We start from the raw sequence: 25,680 nt of genomic DNA on the forward strand, positions 1-25,680 counted from the left end.
AAAATGAGAATAAGAACCATACAAAAGAAGTACATTACTTAAAAGAAAAACAAAACAAATGAAAAAACAGTAAGATATTTGCAGCTCTCCTTCCAGCTTCCTGGAACTCCTCACATATTTTCAAGTATTATTAGTAATTATCACGATTAGCATGAAGGATTTGTAAAAATATTTACAGTAATGTAAATGCTTTCATTATTTGAATCAAATGTTTCCTAAGTTTCTGTGACTGTATTTCTGAAATGTATTATGTCCAGTTCCCTGTTTTCTTAAAGTATTTAGGGAATTTATTTTCACTGGGGTGGTGTTTTAATTCTCTAAATTATAATACAGTAGAGAAAACTGAATGTGATTTTCAAATGTAACCAGGCCATCAACTGTCTGCTTTCTGTTAAGACATAGGATTATAATCTATATTTCTAGAACAATTAAAAATAAAGGAACATTATCAGGAATGAATTCTCCCATTTATTATGGCTAATATTTTATTCTGTGGATAGTATTCAAGTTTTCTCTTTAAATATCTCCTACAAGACAAATACTATGTGTTTAAAAATAGAGTAAGTGGTAATTCTTATGAAAATAGCTCAGAATAAAGCTAGTCTTTGAAATAATATGTCTTCTTCCGATTTTCCAGTGGTTCTGGCATACCTTCATCTATTCTCAGGAGTAACAGCATAAGGAACACAATTTTTGAGTAGTGCTTCTTCCTTTAATTGTCATGATCGCTTCTATCAGCCTTGAGGAGCCAGGGTCAACAGCACCTTCAAAGCATGAAGGAAGTCCAAAGGCTACTATGCCAAGAAAGCCCCAAATTCCCCTCAATCAAGAGAGTCTTTGCTAAATTTCATTTCTCATGTATACGATCCTTTCCTTCTTATCATCAAAGTAAAAGTCCCTAGCATCACTTCTGTGAAGGATAGGAGAGAAGGAATGTCCACTCTATAGTAACAAAAGATAACCACATACCCATTTCCAAAATGTACCTGTCTACACAGTTCGGGATACAGTAGATTTTTCTCATGGTTTTTACTACTCTTCATTTTTTGTCATTGTCAACTACTTACCCTATCTCAGAAATAGATAAGATACATGGGAAAATGTAGGGGAAAGGGTTTGATTCTAATGTGGAAAAGGGATGCTTCTGAAGTCTGAATAAAGGCCACTGTTTCTAATTTCCCAAATAACTCAAATATATTAGTCTAAGTTTATACAGCAATTTTTTACCATCTAACAAGTAATAATATATATTAGTTCTTCTATGAGTAAAAGGAATAGTACAGATAAAACAAAACTCTAATTTAAGAAAAAATAGCTCATTTAATACTAGATAAAGAACTTTGGGGTATATTTCTGAATGATCATGAAGCATTACTTTATACACAGAAGTCTTCCTATCAAGAGAATAATTTCTTGTATTGGGTTGTTAATAGAGCCAAGCAATGAATGAACTGTAAAAAAAATATTATCTAAATGAAACTGAATTAGGAAAACAGATTAGTAACACTATTTAAGTAATGAAGCTTTTTCCTAATCTAGGTCCAAAGATAAATGTAATATCTTTTGAAATTAAAGTTTCTTATTTCTAATGTTTTGTGTCTGAAAGCATATAGCCTTCTTCTTTACCCTATTTTTTTCTTCCTCCTCCTTTGACAGTGCATATATATATGTTATATATGTATTTTTTTTTATTTGAAAAATCAGATTTTCCTAGTTTGATTTAAGAAATAATAAGGGAGATAAAACTGGTAAAGACAAATAAAGTTCCAAGTATGGATTCACCTCTACCAGTTGGTTAAGGTTTAAGATTCAAATTAGAGATTCAAGGAGAATGCTTAATCTGAAAAGCCTGGAAACATTCTGGAAGAAGATCTAGGGAAAGGGTAAGCACTGGCTGTAAAACAATCAAGCTTAGTTAATACAAGGAGATACGACCAAAATCTACCTAAACATGACACAAGATACCATAAACCTCCTAGAAGAAAACATAGGTAAAACATTCTCTGACATAAATCTTAGCAATGTTCTCCTGGGGCAGTCTACCAAGGCAATAGACATAAAAGCAAAAATAAACAAATGGGACCTAGTTAAACTTAGAAGCTTTTGCACAGCAAAGGAAACCATAGACAAAACAAAAAGACAACCTACTTTGTCTGGGAGAAAATATTTGTAAATGATGCAAGTGACAAGGGGTTAACTTCCAAAATATACAAACAGCTCATACAATTCAATGACAAACAAAACAAAACAAAACAAAATCAGAAAATGGGCAGAAGACCTAAACAAATATTTCTCCAATGAAGACATACAAATGGCCAATAGGCACATGAAAAAATGCTCAATATCACTAATTATCAGAGAAATGCAAATCAATACTACCTCACCTCACACCAGTCAGAATGGCCATCATTCAAAAGTTCACAAACCATAAATGCTGGAGAGGGTGTAGAGAAAAGGGAATCCTCCTGCACTGTTGGTGGGAATGTAGTTTGGTGCAGCCATTGTGGAAAACAGTATGGGGATTCCTTAAAAAACTAAAAATAGACTTACCATATGATCCAGCAATCTGTCTCCTGGGCATATATCCGGAAAAAACTTTAATTCAAAACCCTACATGCACCCCAATGTTCACAGCAACACTATTTACAATAGCCAGAACATGGAAGCAAACTAAATGTCCATCGACAGATGATTGGATAGAGAAGTTGTGGTATATTTATACTATGGAATCCTACTCAGCCATAAAAATAAGAATGAAATAACACCATTTGCAGCAATACAGATGGACCTGGAGATTGTCATACTAAGTGAAGCCAGAAAGAGAAAGAAAAATACCATATGATATCACTTATATGTGGAATCTAAAAAAATGAGATAAATAAACATATTTAAAAAACAAACAGACTCACAGACATAGAAAACAAACTTATGGTTACCAAGAGGGAAAGGAGGTGGGGAGAGATAATTTGGGAGTTTGGAATTTGCAGATACTAACTACTACATAGAAAATAGACAAACAACAAGGTCCTACTATATAGCACAGGGAATTATATTTAATATATTGCAATAGCCTATAATGAAAAAGAATATGAAAAGGAATATATATATATATAACCGAATCACGATGCTGTACACCAGAAACTAACACATTATAAATCAACTATATTTTAATTATAAAAATAAATTTATCAAACCATTCCCCCGAAAATAACCACTGGGATTTTTGCAGTATTTAGTTACTATGAATAAAGCTTCTATTAGCATTCCTGTATAATGTTTCATGTTTTTGTTTCTCTTTGGTACATACTTAAGTTTAGCATTGATGAGTCACAGAGAAGGTTTCTGTTTAATTGTATAAAAAGTTTTCAAACTCTTTTCTTCAAATTGTTGTACCATTTGAGACACCCACAAGGCACGAGAGTTCTAATTGTTCCACACCCTCATACAACGATCCTTTCTGCTAAAGCTCAGTTGTTCTATCTGTATGTAAAGGAAGCAATTCCAATGCAGAGCTCTGAGCATTCAGAGAATTGGAGTATCTCCTTGCAGTCTGTTCCTGTAACTGCTTCCAGATACCTTTTTGAAAGAAGGATACTACCTGACAGATGCCTGTGATCTGGGACAAGTCCTCCAAATCTGCGCTGAGTCATGTTGACACCTATTCTGGCAAACAGTCCAATTTTCTTAATAAATGGCCAGTGGGAAAAGCTTGCTAGTTGTCCACCCACACACTTCCTCCAACCACAAGGAATTTTTAAAGGAAAATAAACCAGAAAGGATCTTTTACATCTATATAATAACAGAATATTATGTGAAATACTCCAAATTTCTGCTTAATTTGTAATTCTCTGGCTCTCTCATGAAGTACTTACTATATAGAATGGACAAATACGAAATTGAAAAATATTTATTCACTGTTTATTAAGAACTTATGAGAAAAATGCAGTTTAAAATTAATGTGTGGTATTAATGGTCAAGTAGATATCTATGATTTTACATATGGACCTCTTACATGGGGATCAATAAGATCTCAGTCAACACATATAATTGCCAAAGAGATGATATGTTCTTTACATAATGGAAAAAAGATAAAGACCTTACTGACAAACCTTACAGAACTATCTACCATCAGGAATATACTTCAATGTGTGTGTCTATACTTGTAGTACAACAATTTTAGAACACAATAAAAAGGAGAGAATCAGCTCTGAGTATATACAAGTATTTAATAAATGTGACTCTTACAATTTCTAATTAGAAAGCTAGAAAATATTTCCAAATGCCTTTGTGATGATCACTCTTTAGTTGAAAAGGTGTTTATAGCTTTATTTCACTATGAATACAAAATAAAAAGTAAGTATGGGAGGGAATGACTTCTTAAAAGTGAAAACAAAATCTTAGTTTTGAATATATGAATTTCTAATTTCGATGTTCATAAATAACATTTTATTTGAACATTCATTTATGTATTGTGTACAGCTGTTTTGTGCTACAGTGGCTAAGTCTGATAGTTGCGACAGAGACCACATGACCCATAAAACCTAAAATATTTACTCTCCGTCCCTTTACAGAAAGCAGCTGACATATGACATAGATAGGTTAAATATAGGCCTAATCTGAAACAGCCTCGAAGGAGAAGACAGCCAAACAACTACACAGTGCCATAGATAAGAATGCCAATGGCATTATCACAATGGCTGATAACAGAACAAAATTATAAATGAAGGCTACTTAATACTACATGAAATTGGCAGAACATACCTCATGAAGATATTTCTTGAGCTTAAAGACTTAGAAAAAATTTCATGGTAGAAAATAATTTGGTAGCAGGGAGGTCAATTAGAACAAGCCATGGAAGTGAGAACTCCTGTGGAATAAGCAAGAGCTCCAACAGAATTATGAACTTTTATAAGCAACAAAGCAATAGAAAAAAGAAAGACGTCATTGAATTTTGAAACAGAAAGATTTGAAAGGAAGTCAGATTATGAAAGTATTTTCAACACCCAAATAAGCTTCATTTTCATGTATTTACACAATGGAATTTTAAATTCACAAATAACATGGCCAGATATATAGATTAGAAAAGCATTCTGGTGACTGGATTTACCTGTATAGCAGATTTAATTTGTGTAATAAGTGTTGAAAGTAGGTAGCAGTGGTTAATAGGAGGTGAAAAACTGAATATGGTAAGTACACTGCAGAACTCTTTGAGAATCCTTTGAGAAAATTAGATGAGAAACTGGGGAAAATATTAGATTTCCATAGGTATTTGTGAGATTGGGAAAGGATTTTTACTATGGGAGAAATCTGAGTATATGGGAAGCTATGCATGAATGAGGGTCAGTAGTGTTGGGAGTGAATTACTACAGAGAATAGTGAAGTAGTAAGAGAAGGAGCAATATTCTAAAGAGGGCATGAAGTAATTCTTTCAAATGATGCAAAAAGAGCATTATTTGAAAAAATTCAGTATCTTTTCATAATAAAACACTAAAGAAAGTAGAAATAGAAGAAAACTTATTTTAAAAAATAATGGCTCTATGTGAATAGCTCACAGCTAACATCATACTCAATAGCAGAAAACTGGAAGCTTTTCCTCTAGGATCAGGAACAAGATTTTCTGCTTTCACCCATTCAGTTCAACATAATACTAGAAGTACTACCCACAGCAGTCAGGCAAGAATAAGAAATACAATATATCCAAACAGAAAGGGAGTAGTAAAATGAAGTCTGTTCATAGATGACATGATCTTATGTATAGAAAATATTAAATGTTCTACACACACACACACACAAAAACCTGTTAGAACTAATAAATAAATTCAGCCAAGTTGCAAGATACAAAAACCAACATGTAAAAATCAGCTAGTTTCTACATGTTAATAATGAACAATCTGAAAGGGAAATTGAGAAAACATTATCACTGACAATAGCATCAAATTAAAACTTGACTAAAGAGAGAGAAGACTTATATATTGAAGACTGTAAAATATAATGATATCTTTATTAAAATCCCAATTGCAGTTTTTGTAGAAGTTGAAACAAATTGTAAAATAAATATGAAATTTCAAAGGACCCCAAATAGGTAAAACAATCTTGAGAAAGAAAAACAAAGCTATAGATCCTGATTTCAAATCATAATTCCTGATTTTAAAACATATTACAAAGCTGTAGTAAGCAAAAGACTATGCCACTGTCATAAAGGCAGACGTAAAGAACAACTCAAGAGAAATAAACTCTCATGCATATGATCAAATGATCTTTGACAAGGGTGCTAAGGCTACGTAGTGGGGAAAGAATTGTCTCTCCAAATGATGTTAGGGCAACTGTACATCCTCATGCAAGAAATGAAACAGTGCTCAAAAGCACTAACAATCAGTGAAATGCAAATCATAAGTACAAAGAGACATCACCTCACACCCTTAGGATGGCCGCTATCAAGAAAACAAAAATAACAAGTGTTGGTGAAAATGTGGAGCAATTGGAACCCTGATGTACTATTGGTGGGAATATAAAATAGTGCAACTGCTATGAAAAACAGTTGAAAATATATATATATATATACACACATACAATATTATTCAGCTTTAAGAAAAGAAAGATATCCTGACACATGCTACAATATGGATGAACTTTATGTTAAATGAAATAAGCCAATCACAAGAAGTCAAATACTGCATGAGAATGCGTAGGGGTTGAGCCAAGATGGCGGAGTAGAGAGACTCACAGCTTGCCCTCTCCCACAAATACACCAAGAATTCCATCTACAAACCCACTGAATCACACAGAACAGCTACTGAACTATGGCAAAGTGTCTCACTTCTAAATACAGGAGGATTCTCACAAAATCCAATAAACAATAAGTTTATACTGTATAGCATACCAAACTATATTCAATATTTTGTAACTTATGGTGAGAAAGAATATGAAATATGAATATGAAAACGAATATATGTATGTTCCTATATGACTGAAGCATTGTGCTGTACACCAGAGATTGATACGACATTGTAAACTGACTGTTCTTTAATAAAAATATAAAATTATCCAAAAAACAATACTGCATGATTCCATTATATGAAGTATCTAAAGTAGTCAGACTCCTAGGAACAGAAAATGGAATGGTGGTTGCTAGGGGCTGTGGCAGAGGGGGAGCAGAGAGCTGTTCCATGAGTACAGAGGTTCAGTTTTGTAAGATGATAAAGAAATTCTAGGGATATGTTGCCCAACAATATGCATACAGGTAACACTTTTGTATTGCATATTTTAAAATGGTTAAGATCATAAATTTTATGTTATGCGTATGTGATTTTTTTTTAACACACCCACACACACAATAATGGGCTAGGTCCTACTACAGATATGTGTACAAGCTATCAATGCACCAAAAGAGATTTTTTTTTTTTCAGACTGAGATAAGGGAAGGACTACTGGGGAAAGAGGTATTGGATTTAAACCTTCAAAGAGAAATAATAATAGCATCTTGGAAGAAGATGGGTAGGGGAGATATTTTATAAGAATATCACTGCAATTACAAAGTAATATAAAGATATTTCTAAAGTGCTATAAATACTGATTATCTATTTCTTTCTATAAAACAACAGAATCACATAGTTTGTCATTTTAATATAATACCATCTTCAGCCATAGGAGCTGGTTGTTGGAGCCGGGAGGCAATGCGTTCAGAAATGGCATCCAGAGAGACCAGGTTAGAAACATAAGTAGGAATTTTAGTACAGAATGTCTTACATTATCATAACATTTTGAATTTTATTATGAGGACAATGGAAAGTCACTGAAGGAATTTAAAGAGAGACTTGACTTGACCCAACTTTGTTTTAGAAAATTCACCTCAACACAGCATTTGGACAATATGTGCCTGAAGACTAAGCCTAAAGCTGTGGAGACCTCTAGACTACGGTAGTAGTAAACTGCTGAACTGGTTTAAAATCAAAAGTATAAATCCATAAATAAATCACCAGAAAAAGCAGATGAGCATGGGAAAACAATGAGAAATGTAGTTCCAGTTACCTGTTGGTAAATAAAATTTTAAAAGCCCAGTTTTTGGTATTATAAAACAAAACCACTTTATCATGCTCAAAAGCACTATGATTGGAAATTCAGAAAAAGGAGCCGTGTGGATGGTGCCTCTATTCTCCACCTAAAATGCCTGGGCACTGGAACAAAGCTGCATGCCCCCATAACATGATCTAAAACTATCACACATGTAAAAAGAGAATTAATACAATTTGACTTAACAACTTAAATGTAATGTAATTTCAAAAAAGAACCACTCCCTCTGGTGCCCAATTTTAGTTATATGACAATTGTTAATGGATGAACTATAACCACTCAATAGCTGATTAAATTGGTAGTTGCTATGTTCATAAACACCTTCCATCTCCCTATAGTTACTGCAGTATTAAAAAAATATATACCATGATTTTGACTACTCACATCTACATAAGCACATTGACTACTTCTGTCTTTGGAATATATAAGGGAAACATATTTGGCTTATTTGAAAATAATATATTTTAACCAATTTTTTAGATGTACAGAACTAGGGTACAGAATTTTGCTTTTTTCATTTGTTGTGATTGTAGATAATATCAAGGTTAAAGTTTTTAGTTCCTGGAGAATAACATTTTATTCTGATTTTTGATGACACTTAACAATTGGAACTAATCTTTTCTTTGTAGGATTTAAATTTTTACTGAACAAGTTCTTGAGTAGAGCAACTCAAGCATTGATGAATAAATTTAACATTAATACACACTTAGAAACACATCTCTTCCTGAATAGGTAGCAAATAAAGTACTCCTAAAATTAAGCAGTCATTTTATTTTTAAAGGAAAGTCTAAAATTATTACAATATGGAGAGGGAAAACGTTCTAGTTTACTGATAAACTCAAGATATTTAGTTTAAAATTTGGGACTGAATATAGTACTTGAATATTCACACTTAAATTAGCAAGTTAAGAAAAATAAATTTGAAAATCCTAGATATTCAGCGATGAGTATTCATTTGTGTGCACACTAGTATGTTCATTAAGGTTCATGATGTCAAAAATCTGTTACTATTGCTTCCCATATTACTTAAGTAAGAGCAACTTGCTGAAGATTTAGGCAAGCACACAAGACTTATGTGAGCCAACCAACTGCTAAATAATTAAAGTAACATTCACAGCCTTCTAAAAATATAGGTATCTAGCCACTCAGGAGATTCAGCCTATAGCTGAGAGCCTTTGTGACATGCCATGATTATTAATGGTACTAATAAAATTGAAGCTGACCAGCTCTGCTGCAGAGGGGTTGATGTGGAAATGCAGCTGAGCATGATGTTTCCTTTGCCAAAGAAGGTTTCTCATGTCTTGCTTCTTTTCAGATTTCTGGTCAGAAAAGCTGGAATTGATTTTTTTTTTTTTTTTTGGTACTGGCAGATGATTGTTATTGTACCACAGACAGCTGACAGAATAAAAAACTGAGGATCTGCTTCCAAAATACTTGCTTTGGTTGTTTCTTATAAGGTGTTGCAGTTCAAAGAACATGCTTCTTTGGAATATCAGCCCAAAACAAACCTAACACTAACACACACACACACACGCACATACACACACACACAAACACACAAACTTTATAATTAAAAAAAAACTGAAGCTGTGACACTAATCTTGTCCCTAAGGCACTGTGAACTCACAGACTTCAGGAAGAATTCACTATTTCTCCTCTTTTTGTGGCTTTCATTGCCCTTTTTTTCAAGGTAAATTTTTAATGCAGGTCTCTAGTATTGGCTAGCAGAAAACCTACCTGCAACCTAAGATATTACACACACACACACACACACACACAGAGCTGTTTCAACACTTCTTCACAGTGAAAAGCTCTCTGACAAGATACCAGAAGATCAACAGAGACTACAATGTTTTAATGGCTGGGCCTTGAAGACAATTCTGGTTGCATTTAAATCTCAGTGTCAAGTGTACAAAGAGTTCCCTGACAATATCTGTACCTTTTTATTCAATTAGTAAAGAGATCATAACAAGTGACTTGTCCTTCTAGTTTTGCTTTCACTATCTATCCAAATGAAACTATGGTAATGACAAAATGAATGGTTTCCATAATTAGCTGTAGGAATTTACGTAAGTTGTTTAACATTTAAGAGACTTCATTTCTCAACTGTAATTGGAAGACTATGTGTCTTCCCAGTAAGGTGGTTTTGAGGATGGCATAACTAAGACTTGGACACATAGGAAGTGCACATTTAAGGCATAGCACTTGCAATCACCTAAAGGAAATATAAGATGGTAGAGATAGGCATGTAGATAGATGGTGTCATTATCACAACAGGAAAATATCTTTCATACCTCCAAAATTACCATTTTAATGATAGCTATGGATATGTTTTCTGAGTCTGTTTTTGAAACTGTGAAATTTAACTAATAAGTGTGGCCTTTCTCTCTTAAACCTTAGGAGAAAATACCTGGATATGACGAGAAGCAGAAGTGAACACATAAGGAACATCCTACACAAAACTGATTTTATAGAATCCACATATGTGACAGCAATACAAACGTTTTCTATCACAGGAAAACGTGTTTGAGCAGTCATAGCAACATAGCCTCACACCTCTAGCAACACTTATTGTTAGACAGTCAAACCTGATTTAATTTGTCTATTGACACCAATCTCTAAACATGAACCTAGGGCCAAGGTCTATTCTTTATAAAATAAGAAAGAGACCTTGGTAAATTCAAACCTCAAACATATTTCTATGTAATCCTGTACAAATCATGAATCCACGAATAAATAAGACTTTTGGTTCAAGTTACAGCAAAGTTAGAAAAAAATTTTTTCTCTTTGTTTATGCAAACTTCTATTTCTCTAAAATTCAGACAAGTTTTAGATATAAAATAAACATGGAATTTATAACAATTACATGTAGTAAAAGAATTTAAAACATATTCTTTTCCTTTAGTTACCTGAAGTGTAGACTAGGAGAGTTGACAACATGAAGTTAAAGAAGTTGGAATTTATTTAGTAACAATAAGCACTCAGAGACTTTTTCACTGGATAGGGGTCCTTCCATCTGAATCTTTTTTTTATTTTTATACAAAATGGCACATGTTTACAACCAAGTAGCTTCTTCAGCCTGTTCCTGCCCATTGCTGACTGGAGTACCAAGGATCTCTTTATATTTTTCACTGTCCTTGCATGTTTTAGTAAATACTGATAAAATTCCTTTAAATAGTTTGTGGGCTTTCTATGTTTCAAATAATACAGTTCTTCCTTTATTTTTTCTAATTACTTATAGTTAATTTTTATTTACTTTATTACAGACAATAAGAGAAGTGAGTTGGAAATTTCAGCATTTGGTGGAAAATCACTTATTCATATCTGAGATCATTAGGAACCATTTTAATTTTCATGTTAGTGCAGGCAAAAATGTTACTGTTTTGCCAGGATACTGAAACTAGTTATCAGTTAGATCTATTAAACTATAACTTGCTTAATAAATAATGAACTATAATCCGCATTCACTGATCAAGCTCACTTTTATTATTGCCACAGAAACCTTGAATGTCTTCCTAGCATCACTAGCCTAAAACAATGTTTGCCCAAGTTGTTTCTCAGGAACTTGGAGTCAGCTGTGTCCAGTCTGAGATCAAGCCTGTTAAGACTGGTTAAGACCACCGACTCCAACTGGACATGTGGGTATGTCTGCTCAGTGACATTCTGATTTTGGAGGGCCTAGAACTCCACCCTCAGGACGTGCTAAGGCTGCCATTTTCTGAACATGCATCTTATAGAGGAACATGTAACTTAGTTGTGCCTGCACAGAATGATGATTATCTTACCTTTTTCTTACCTCCAATCACCTTTCCCTTGAGATATGCTCCTCATATCTCAACTCTGTTCATCCCATAAGTATCCCGAGCCTCCTGCCTTTGAGGAGGTGAATTTAAGACTTGTCTTCCCCATCCTTGCTTGGCTGCCTTGTGAATAAAACTTTTCTCTGCTGTGAACGTCTCAGTATTTGGATTGCTGTGCATTGGGTAAGCCAGCCTGGTTTGGTAACAATACTACACGCTTCTCCAATTTCCAGTTACATAATCCTCACTATTATTCACTTAATAGTTTCATCAAGGCTCTTGCATTCTTTCTGTCATAGCCTGATGCCAAAGCCAATGACACGTTTGTTTTTATTACAGCAATACTCCCTTTCCAGTACTAAATTCTGTTCTTGTTATCTATTGTTATATAACAAACTACTCCAAAACTAAACGGTTTAAAAAACACTAATTAAAAAAAAAAAAACTCAAAATTTTTAGTTAAGAATTTGAGCAGGCAATTCTTCTGTTCCCACTAGAGTCACTCAGTTGTAATCAGATTATAGCTGTTATATTCTAGAAGTTATAGGTGATTTCACACACATGACTGATGCCTTGGTAGGGATGATTGGAAGGCTGGGATCAGTTCATCCCCTATCCTACTTAATGTTGTCTCAGAATTTCTCTTGCACTGTAGTAGAAAAATTTTATTTTTTTAAACAACTTCATTGTGGTATAATTGATATACACAAAGCTGCACATATTTATACAATTTGTTGAACTTGGATATACATATATACCTATACACATAACTGACATAACTAAATGAATTAAAGGTTTAGCTTTTTATTGCAGATAGCTCATTAAACGTATCATTTTTTAAGATTCATATTTTTGGTAATTCACATATATATGTTTTTCTGTTTTGGTATTTTACTGTTTTCAATAAAAAGTTAAAATCAATTTTCCTCTGATCCACATAATTCCACCATATTAACTCAGATACGTGAAACTGTCTATAGTGATTTAAATCAATAATCAAATAAGTTAACAAATGAAGGAGAAGGGGCAGCTCTTCCTTGAAATAAGTACAATTAATAAATGTACCAGGAATGTGGGAAACAGAAAATCATTATTACAAAACCACAGGAAAAAGATCACTGCAGGCAAGATACATTGATGAACAGACAGGATATTTACAAAGTCTCAAAGTATCTCCCAAAAGATATTTATTAATTCTAAAGGGAATCATGACAATTTTACCGTAGAGAAATCTGGTAGAAACCTGGTCAAAAACCATTGTAAGCGAGATTTATATCACCATAAATAAAACATATGGACACCATGTAACCCTCGACTTGATACCCTAAGAAGGGTATGTCACTTCTATGGTACTTTTGCCAAAAGTACATAATCTCAATTTAATGAGGTAACATCAGATAAACCAAAAACTGATTGATTTAATAAAATTTCTGACAAATACTTTTCAAAAATGTGGAAATCATGAGAAACAAGGAAAGACTGAGGCACTGTAATATTTTTGTAGAGACAGGACTAAATGCTATTTGAGATTCTGAACTGGATACTAGAAAACATAAAGAACATTAATTGAAGAGAAAAACTGGTGATATCCAAATAAATTATGTAGTTATTTAACAATATTCTACTGATATTAATTTCTTAGTTTTGATATTGTAATATAGTAAGGCAAGATGTTAATATTAGGGAAATCTGTGAAAAGGCTATATGGGAGCATTTTATTCTTTTTATAATATTTTTGAAGGTCTAAAATTATTTCAAAAACAAGAAGTTGTTAACAAAGCTACCAACCCCTACATTCTTCTACACTGAATTAACAGCAAAACTAAAACTATTAACAATAGAGTAGTAAAAAATTATTAAATTCTCAAAAATGACAAAATCAAATGAGATCATATAGGCTTAAGGTGAGCCCTAATTCAATGACTGGTGTCTTTACAATAAGAAGGAGATTTAAAGGCAGATAGATACATAGAGAGAACAGCATGTCAAGATGGAGGCAGAGACTGGAGTGATGCCATCTACCAACAAAGGAATGTCAACTTGCCTGCAGCTGCTGTAAGTTAGTAGCACAGAACAGATTTTCCCTCACTGCCTCCAAAAGAAATAAACTCCACCAACATTTTGATTTTTTGACTTCTAGACTCCTGAACTATGAGAAATTTCTTTTGTTTTAAACCACCCAGTTCGTGGTACTTTGTTATGGCAGCCCTAGAAAACTAATACACCAGTTTACATGACTATTAAGTAACTGAATTTGAATTCAATCATACTTAAGAACTTTAAATTTTAGCCACTACTTTGAAATGGAAATCAATGTTAATGAAAGATTGAGTTATTCCCTGGACCAAATCCATGGAATGAATCTCATGTTTTCCTGACAATACTTCTCAATTAAGTTTCTACTTTTAATTAGTTGTGGGTAACATCATAAGTAATTAATGATGACTCTGAATATTTAAGTATCTTAATTGTTGCATTATTTAACTAGGTTTTAACCTTTAATATTTCCCATCCTTTGGATCCTTTGAGTTTGGATATTTTCAGTAAGAACTCCTGAGCAAAATACAAATTTTAAAGCCTTTAGAGGTGGTCTCATAATGCAGAAAATGACATCCTTAAATTAAATGATAATTTAGAAAGAATTATTATCTTGTTTAATTAAAATATTTTGCTTTTGAATTTTGTTGAGGAAATTTAACTATATAGTCAAAAATAGGTGACATGTAAGTAAATAGAAATACTTTGTATACAGTTTGTGTTCTAATAGTTGGAAACAACCATCATTAAACACACTTCTAAAGTCTTTAGACTGTTGTTATCAGATTATTGTGGCTTTTAAACTCAATAAATCAATTTTATCATCACTGAAATATTTTACAACTATTTCTAAAAAATAAATTATAATTTTTCAAAAATAGTTATTTGCAGATTTTTCACTAATACCATCAACTGTAAAAATACTGTTCAAATAATTCAATTGTATATTAGGAAAGGCAGTTGAAAAATGAAATTAAAAATACTTTTAAAATGCATTAAGAAACAGAATATACATAAGAAACTGAACAAAAAACCTTAAGATCTGTACCAAAAAACTGTAAGTATTGCTGAGTGAAATTAAAGACCTTAATAAACAGAGATGCATACTATGCTTATAAACTGGATCATTCTATTTTTTCAAGATGTCCTTTCTCTCCAAAAGGATTTGTATACTTACACATAATCTCAATCAAATCTCAGCATGCATTAGTAAAAATTGACAAGATAGTCTAAAAGTATATAAAAATTGAAATGGCCTAATATAAGTCAAAACAATTTTATAAAATAAAGAAACTGGAGAACTTAATGCTGTTTGAGACTTAATTAAGATTGAGATAGTCATATAATTTATCAACAATATTTTTTTGAAAATCAATACTGTTTAAAATATTTATGGGGTATAGATTAATTTGAAGTTTCCCAATACATTGAATTATGAGATCTGATGTTAAGATCGTGATTAATGTCTACGGAGCATAAATTCCCCTACCTGCAGGATAAGAAAGTTTATTGCTCTTTTCCTCACAATACTATCTGTTTACCAGTGAAAAATACAATTTAACATAATTAGAACCAAATCTGTGATTGAATGCCCCATGATAAAATTTCCACATAAGCAGGGATAACTGTCAAAGCATGTCAAGTAAAATACTTTCAGATAACATAGATAAAACATCTTAAGTAATTCTAGTTATTTATTTTCTGTATTTTTACTATATATATATATTCTTTAAGCAAAATTTTATCAATTCTCATAGAGGACTAGGAACTGGGGTAAATGCAAACATTTATTAAATGCATGCTGAACACCAGGGAATGAGTTGGATGTGCAGATTCAAAGATAAACAAGATACACAATGTCTGGCTGTTGTGCATAGTGGAGGAAGAGAAGGAGGGAACACCCAACCCTCCCCTCCTCAAGAGAAGTGTGTTTTATTCTAAAATAGGAAGACAGGAAAAGATTCCTTTTGCTTTCAGGAACTATAAAGGAAAGGAAAGAACAAATTATAAGCTGCTTCAGTTCAGAGCATGCATTTGTGAGTGAAGCATCTTCTGACTTGCCTACTCTAGCATTCTAGCCATAATATGAGTGATATCTCTATTTTTGTTTAAGCACATTCAACAGACTGTGTTACTTGATAGATACAGCAAGGCAGTTGTGGCCTGGTTGACATGGAGTGTTCCTATCTGCCCCAAATCCCTGAGGAAGAGTTTTTACTATTTTCATCTTAGAAACCAGAGTCAAATTCAAGCAAAGTGATTCCTGAACACAAAACGCTCCTCACCTCCAGTGGACAGGCATTGTCTATATAAGATTAGAGACACAGTTGAAATCTAGTTCACCACAATACAGAGACATTTCAACAGATAACCTGGCAGAGAGAAGCACCACTAACAGTTACAGCAGTAAAAACTAGCCAAAGTGGGTTTGTTTAGCCTACTGAACATCAAATAGAATCTATCAAATGATGCTTGCATTGATTCTAGTATTATCCAAGCCTCATGTTTTACAAGATTGCGTAGGGAGATAAAGAGATTAAGAGAGGTCCTCAGGAAATTTGATGTGTCTATATTACTGTCAAAAATGACTACCTCCATTTCTGTGATCTGAAAGTCAAACACAAAGTAGTTGTCTTCTTCCTCTTTCATTAAAATATTTGTCAGAAGTAGTGTCAAAAGTAGGACAGTATTCAAAATACTCTATTACTTATTTATTTTGCTTAAGAATTAACTGCTAATTTTTATTTAAAACTGAGTGCAGCTAAATATAAGAGCTTAAATAAGTTTATTTTCTTTATCTTTGATATTATTTTTCAGGACTAAGTCTCATCGAACAATTTTTTTTAATTATTTACAGTGAAAGATTAGCTCCCATTTTAAGTAGACATTTTATCCAAACCAATAATCCCTGGATATCAAAGAATTTTTGTATGCCTTCTACTGAGGTATTTTTTAAAAAAATCCTTTTTAATAGAGTTACCATTCCATTGATAAAAACAGAATGCTAATACAATTAAATTATCATGTATGAACTCAATATAAATAATATTAAATACGTAATTAAGCAATTCCAAGGAGTGTTTTTTTTAATTAATCATTACTCTACAAAACAATGACTACTTGATCACAATAGCTTACCCTTTGGTCCTAGTTTAGTAATATAAATTGTTGGTTAAGAACATGGGCTTTGGATTCACATAAAATTAGGTTTGATTCCTAGCTATGCAATAAATTGGCTGTTTATTTTTTGGTAATGTATTAAAATTTTCAGGACTTACTTTCCTCTTCCAGAAAATGAAGATAATGCAATATCTAGTCATTTGGAAAGTTAAATGAGATTTTTTGTGCAGAGCATTTCATACAATATTCAGCACTTGTATCTATTCAATATCTATCTAAACACATCTGTTATTAGAGATAAGTCCTTATTCTTTAAGGCCAGATGGTATCTAGAACTTACCAAGTGGCTTTAACCCTTTTGTTGCTATTGCTATCCCAAGTACAAGGCTGGTTAGGTAAAGAGAATGAAGACTTTCATGACCACCTTTGCACCTTTACCATGGGCCATTCTAGTACTCTTCAAGCTTGCAGCCATAGATCCACAGGATCACTGCCTGCTTTGTTACTTTCATCCCTCCTATTTGTTTATTCATTTAAGAAAAAAAAATAGTTCTTATGATCATAAAATTCCAAATCAGGTTTGGGAAAAAAAAACTTATTTAAAAAATTTTAAAAATGATTTCTCATGATATGAAAAGGTGTCATGAATAGAGAGAAAAATAGGACAATTTTCAAATTTAACTTTAATCATGTGATTAAATTGGTTAAGAAGCAGAATAAAGAATAATCAGTTCTACATTCAGTCTATACACTTACCTTACTTTTCCTTCTTAAAAAAGCTAGGAAAGTACAAACAATCCATTCAATAATTAGCCAAATAAATGGCTACTTTATTCATTTCTGAAATACATTAATTTGAAATATGTCTGCTTCAATTGCTATGGTAGTTTATAAAATCCAGAGAAGCATCTCCTTAACACCAGGGCAACAGTTATTTCAAAAAATAATACTTCACTAATATTCGAATATATTTTGCTTTTCCTGTGCACAAAAGCTGAGTAGACCTGATGTGCCTCACTATTCACACTGACCTTATACCAAAGTGTTACTAAGAGTATGCACTGCACCCTGAAGCAGGAAAGTTGACTGCCCCACGTGGAGAAAATTCTTCATTGCTAGGCGCATCCCTGTGGAGACTGACTGAAAGGAAAACTGTGTTCAGATCTGCACAGCAGGGATACTGTGTGATACTCTGCACACTTCTCAAAGATATTTTTTTAACTTGCAAAAAACTACACTGATACTCTTCTATTTTTATGAAGATACACATCTTTCGGATTTCTATTCACAAGTTATGTAATAGTTTTAAGTTAAAAAAGGCATTACATTTTCTGATTTTAAAACAATAAATAAAAACATAACTGTGGAAAAGTATAGAGTATTTGAATCAAATATAATATCTTTATTCAAAATAAATTTAAATCCTTAATATTTCATATAATTCATGTAAATATAAAACAATTTTTTACACAGCTGGTATCATACATACACACTGCTTTGTACTCTTTTTATGTACTCTTAATCTCTTCTATTGGTATTACATGTGCATTTCTCATTATCAGAAATAAAATGTTAATGTTTAGCTGCGTAGCATTTCACTGTATGAATTACTACATTTAAATTATTATATTCTTGGACACTTGGATATTAAAATTTTTTTCTATTTATATGTCTAGAAAGAGAACATTGCAATGCTATTCCCCAATGACTTATGTGGTAAGAAATGATTTGTCTATTTCCTAAATGGAACTATTCTTAAACTCATGGACTAAAATATATTTGGTCATTTATTTCCAGATTCTTAGGATAGTGGGATCTGTGAATTGAATGTATTATCTTGACTTTCAAAAGTCTTCTTAGTATCCTAACAAACTCATTTTAATCTTCATACTTCACTTTTTCTGTTTTGTACCCACCTCCCTAGCTTAGGACAGTTTCTGGGGACCATCACACCTATTTTGGGATAAAGAAGATTTATTGAGCACATGCTATTTGGTAAGCATCAAATAAATCATGAAGAACACTACTCAGTTTTCTTCATTTCTCCCTAAGCCTTTAAGTCATTAGTTCTCAAATTATTGACATCTTCTGATATTCTATGCAAGAATGACCTTTTCTTCCCTTCTGCACACACTTTATCAGACCAAATGACAGTTCCCACAAATATGCTTGTGTGTACTGGGAAAAGTAAGCATGTTAGTAGAGCTGTAGCTCTGTACATGCATATGAGCCCATATTTTCTAAACTGAATCTTGGCATATGGAATACATTTGACTAACCGACAGTCTAAAAGCTACTCTTTAAGCTCTCAGAAGGAATGTCTTTCTGCTCATGGCTTTGTTATTCTTATTCCCAATATATGGAGTCAGACTATTTCACTGATCAAAAATTGAATTCAACATTTGGTTTAAAGTCTCTGTTTGTGATTCAGCGTTTTTTAGTGAAAAGTAACATGTGTTAAGCATTCTGTAAGCTCATCACTCAGAATCCCCTGGTCTATCAGAGTTTATTTACAAATAATTAGGAAACTTTAGAAATTCAGTCAAAGAAGCTCATTGGATAAAAGTTTTCTGTTTGTTTTGTATATTTGCAACTTCACTTCTGAGGATATGAACCTCCAGCTGTCATATCTATGTGATTAATTGGGTCCTTTTCCAGCTATTAAGGAAGCCCCACTATGTTTCTATGTTTTCTGGCGAAAACAGAAGTTAGCTTAACACAACATCTTGGCAAACAAACTGTTGACATAGAAAGGCAAAACATGCAAATTGGCAAGAAAAATACCTTGTGTATGAAATTCCAAAAACAGTATGTGCAAAGCCAAATTCACCTTACCCAATCCTGTTATAAGCACAAACTTAGGTAAAAAAATTTAAATACTAGTCTAACAATATTATTCTGGATATTATTACTTTTGTTTTCATCTTCTGGAAGGGGAAATAATTATTTAGAATGCAGTTTGAAAAACCTTTCTGTGTCCAAGTAAAAAGAATGATGGCTTTGCACTATGCACTATGGTGAGTGGAATGCTGTTGTTTGCTGGTTTATATTCTGGTGGTATATTCATTCTTTTAACGAGTCATAAGACTCTCATCCCATTTCAATGAACTTGTGGATTTTGACAAGTGATTTCTCACTTCTAGTATCCTCTGACTCCTATTCCAGCAAAAATATTACTGTATTTACTGTAGGTGTACATATGGGAGCCACACTGGGCTGCTGCAATAACAACAACATGGTGCGTGCGTGTGTTTTATTTTACAAATAAATTATGACAATTTTATAGTTCATCAGTATTCCCTTTAAGCAAAGTTTTTGTTATGTTGACATTCATGTACCTGTTTGTTAGCTTCCTTTATAGAATATGTTAAGGCATGAAGAACAATACTGTAATTAGCTTCTCCCATATATTCTGATCTCACTGAATGTTCCATTTATCCAGACATCAATCTCAGAATCTGATACATCACTTTTCCTCTCACCCCTCCTCATTCAATTGTAAAACAAACAGGTTTAATTGATTTTCCTCTTTAATATATGCTGTTCATATCTTCTTCATGAGTATTACCTCAGTTGAGACCTTAATAATCTCAAATAGAAAACTACACTTGTCTGTCAAGTTTTTTTTTTTTTTTTTTTGGCTTCTACTTGTACATACTTTTAATTGATTTAACACAGATGCTAGACTATCTTTTCCAAAACTAAACATTGTGTGTGCCTTATTAAAACAGCTCTTTAATGTCTACATAATTCAACCTACTTACCATGACTTGAAAATCTCTATGACTTTACTATGCCTACTCCTGAAGACTTAACCTAATGCGTAAGTTTATGCTTCCACTTGACTCGTGTGTCTGTCAAAACAGTTTTAGATGGAAAAAGGTGTGAAACTAGAATTCCTTGCTTAGAAAATAAGACATCTTGAGACATACAAAAAAAAATCACCATTAGTTTTCATTGCATGTCTGGAAGTATTCTGAGTCTTCTAGAGAAAACTCCATGACCCTTCTATACCTTTGTGCACATATAATTCCATCATGAAGTGTATATAATCTGAGTTCAACTGTTCCTTTCACGTGTAACTCTCAATTTTAGACTGTAAATTCTGTGATAGAATAACTTTATTTTTGAATCCCGAGAGAATATTTATTCATGGGATTAATTCTGTCCTTTAAGTTTACCAAGCATTCTGAATTCTGAGGGTTAGTACATCTTTTCTGACCACAGCTGATCAACTCTTACCAAAAAGAAAAATAAAGTCCCTAAACCAAAAATTACTGCCAAACATACAGTACACATTCTGTCACAAACATCATCCCCAAGTGGCTGAATTCCTGACCCACTCAGTGCTAACTACTAAGGTGGAACTTAAGTGTGCCCTATTATCATTTCCATCCCTTTGTGTAAAACTAAGAGAAATGCGTACATGTTTGTAACACCATTAGTTGAAATATCCAAAAAATGAAGACAATTCAAATGTCTAATAACAGAAGAATACATAAATGAAGAGTGTTCTATCCATAAAATATAATACCATATGGTAATAGAAATGGACAAACTGCAGCCAAACACTTCAGTGTGCATGGATCTTGCAAGAGGGAAAGAAGCCAGACATATCATAATGCATACCATATAATTCCATTAAAACAACGACAACAAAACAGGCAAAACTACTGTATCAAATAGAATTCAGGAGAGCAATCAATTTTGTGGAAGACGCAGAGCATAGTGATTGGGCATGGACAGAAAACAGTCCAGTAGTTTTCTATTTCTTGGATAGTGGCTACATATGTGTGCTCATTATGTGGCAACGCACTGGACTGTGCACTTACGATTTGTATACTTTCTACATATATGTTATATTCCAAAGAAAGTTTAAGAACAGAGAGCATTTCTGATTTTATTCTCAAGAAGATTATGGTGGATATTACATCTGTGTTTACAAAATTAAACAAACACTGCAAAGAAATACTTTGAGATGAGGAAAGTTGAAAAACATGGGAAACATGATCTCCAAATAAAACGCAATTCAAAGATAAAAAAAGAATGTAAGGAGCAGGTAGAATTATTACAAAAAATGCAACTGGCAAAGTAGAAGAAAGATTTAAAATTCACCCAGAACTAATATGTGAAGCCCAGAAGTAAATGAGAAAAAGGAGACGTGGAGTCAACGACATTAACTCCATCAATTTCCTTGTCAAACAGATTCCAAGGAAGAAAGATCAAATCAGATGGAAAGAACGGAGGCAATGAAGAGGGAGACTGAGCATTGGGGAGGTGGGGGGGAAGGGAAAGGAAGAGGGGCTAATAAAATTTAGGAAATCATCTAATTGGAAATTTAAAAAAGTTACTGAGTACGCCAAATTCAATAAAAATATCATCCTCATTGAAAAGATTTTATAAAAAATGAATAAAATCCCCAGGGAGGTAATGCTGATTTCTTCTAAAGAATATTTATTGCTTTGTACTTTGAAATAGCGAAAGAAAATGGAACCTGTGGGAAACAGATTGAACTCCAAGAATTTTATGTTCAATTTGCCACTCCTCTGCAGAGTAATCAGAAAGGTATTATATACTCAGGGAGTCAGAAAATTTAAACCCACAATCGTCTTACCGAAAAAACAACGTACTCTTAAACATATTTTGACCAACCAAACTTTAAATCAATTTGAAGAAACAGTAACTGGAAAACATTAAAATGACTAGATAAAGAACAATTAAATGACTCTTTAATTGCTTAAATAATACTAATTAGTGCAGTTAAGAAATTATTCAAGTAAAAAATGATTATCAAAAGATCAAATAGTAATTTAATAAATGGTTTGATAACATTTATCAGTAGAAACTAGTATTTCAAAATTTGTAGATACTGACAGGCATATGCAGAATACATAAACATGATTATACTGTATAGCACAGGGAAATATATACAAGATCCTGTGGTAGCTCACAGAGAAAAAAAATGTGACGAATATATATATGTTCATGTATAACTGAAAAATTGTGCTCTACACTAGAATTTGACACAACACTGTAAAATGACTATAACTCAATAAAAAAAGTTAAAAAAAGTATCAGTAGAAAGACAGGCTAAACAATATAAAAGAGTGAGAAGACAAATAATCATAAACTTATATTAATTTATATTAATATAATATTAATACATGTAATAAATAATATAACTTGAACAAAGAAAAACAAGTTCAAATATATTTTATAAAAGTTTATGACTATTATCAGAAAAAATGTGTGTATAACTAAAAATCAATGGGCAATTAATTCAAATAAACAATAGAGATATTGCACATATTAAAAGACATGGAATTAAACAAATTATAGAGTAAGTGTACAAAATTAAAAACCAGAAGTATAATAGAAAACGAAACTTTCAGGGACAAAAAATTAATAATAAGAACTTTTAATTAGCACATGTTATATTCTCATAACTTATCTCCCCATACATAACCCTTCATACAACTCAGTTACATAGGTGAAATTATATCCATTTTGCAAGTAAGCAAATTGAGTTCTCAGGAAATTCAATATAAAACTACTGAGTTAGAAGTATTGAGACATGATTGAAATAAGGTCTAAATAATCCCAAACCCTGTCCTCAAAACCATTGTACTTTGGTCCTTTAGTCAAGCTATTAACAATCAAAAAACAAAACGACAGTAACTGATATTTGGCAAATGTTTACCAGATAGATACCAAAATCTACAAACACAAAATGTTGTAAAGGCTAAACTACTATTATGAACAACTGGATTAAACTAGAAAATTTATAGAAGATTACTTTTATAGTAATAGAGTACAGTATTCACATTTGATATGTAACAGTCATTAAATATTTTCTGGATATAATATTAATAATAGAAAAAGCTAAAAATCTGGCTAATGAGAAACTGACAAAAACATATTTCTTGGAACTTGAAACACATTTTCAATAAAACGCTAAAGAAGTAGGGACAATAAACCTATATTTATAGTGATGAAAATTACTAAATATAATATAAACATACATATAATACTCCATGTTTGTTATAGAATACCAACATTTTCTAGGATGATACCACTCCTGTTCTTTGCCTAAAGAGGGACTATTCCTTGCAAAGATATACATAGAAAAAAAATAAATTATCACAAGATACTCCCCATCTTGTTTATATTTTGATCATGGTGTGTGCCTGTCATTCGTGCCAGAAGGATCAAATTTCACTGCAATTTTATTTTCCCTCTGTCACTTCTTTAGTTTATTTCCCAAACTCTGAAGTCCTGCTGGTACAGGGCTATTTCAGTATTTTTGGATTTTCTCTCCATTTACTGTTAGAAAGTGTGACAGGATGAGTAATAGGCATCAGTGCTGTGCTTATTCACATTGTATTTCCATACCATACAACGCACTTTGAACTTCTGGAGGGTCTGATTCATGTTCCATTACACTTGCCATACCTCAGCATGAAGACCAATATCTGGAACATACCAGGGCCTCAGGGATATATGTTTGTGAATAGATCAGAATGCAGGTGTATAGACTATGAAGTGAACTTATTAAAAAATAATGTCAATTTGGAGATTTTTTTCTCAATTTAACCCGAAGTACAAAGAGTTTTCTACTGAGATACTGAAAGCACTAATTTTTTTAATCAACATTATGAAAATCAAAGCAAACCAAATTTAGACAAATCAAAGCACACAATAAGCACAATCGTGAAATTCATATTTCCGTATTTTTGTGAATGAGGATTGTTACAAATGGATTATTCTTAGGTTCTTTACATAATAACCTTACAGTTCACATTAAAAAAATAATAACCTACCATAAGCAAACTAAAAAGCACACTGGCTGGTATAAGCATTAGATAGTTGACTATAGCATCTGACTTCTCTGTTTCTTCTAATTCTGATATTCTGTGATTTTTAAAATTCCTTTTTACTTAGAATTTGTCTATATAATTTGAAAGCTTTTGCGTTCTTTGAAGCCGTGGACTTCCTTTGCCAAATCTCATGCTGCTTTGACCCAGTAAGCGATTCATGGTCATAGTTTGATTTGCTCATGAAGCAAATAGGCTCGTGAAACAATTATGAGGCTGAGCAGTACAGCATGAATCTATGGAACTCAGAGGCCTCAACTGCCTCACACAGCAACACAATATGAAACTTAGCCATAGTGATGTGTACCCTAGTATGTTTCAAATACAGAAGCTGGAGGAAAGACATAAATAAGTTTAAGGGAAAAAAGATGAACTTATTATACAAAAGTAATCAGTAGAATTCTCAATTTGTTGAATTTGTAATCACCCTTACGTTTTAATTTCCTCATACAATAGGATATTCTATCTTTTTAGTAACACCTTCAGAAAAGGAAATAATTTCTCCTTCACACAAGGAAACAGTAGAAAGTAACAACACGCTTTGTAGTGAATATAACATTCATCTATAACCATCCATAACCTATCCAATATAAAAAACTCTTCTATCTGTATTTCTATTGTAGAACAATGTTTCAATAGTATAAAATATTTATCACTGTTGGTAAAAATGTTGAAGAATAAAAGTCTGTTTCTTACTCTGTATATAATAAGCAATTTTGTAAGTTTTGCAATCTTGCCTAATATAAAATAGTTACAACACTGCCTAATACTAACACATA

The sequence above is a fragment of the Camelus ferus genome, chromosome 4, assembly GCF_009834535.1.
Source record: "Camelus ferus isolate YT-003-E chromosome 4, BCGSAC_Cfer_1.0, whole genome shotgun sequence".
In the NCBI taxonomy this organism is placed as follows: domain Eukaryota; kingdom Metazoa; phylum Chordata; class Mammalia; order Artiodactyla; family Camelidae; genus Camelus; species Camelus ferus.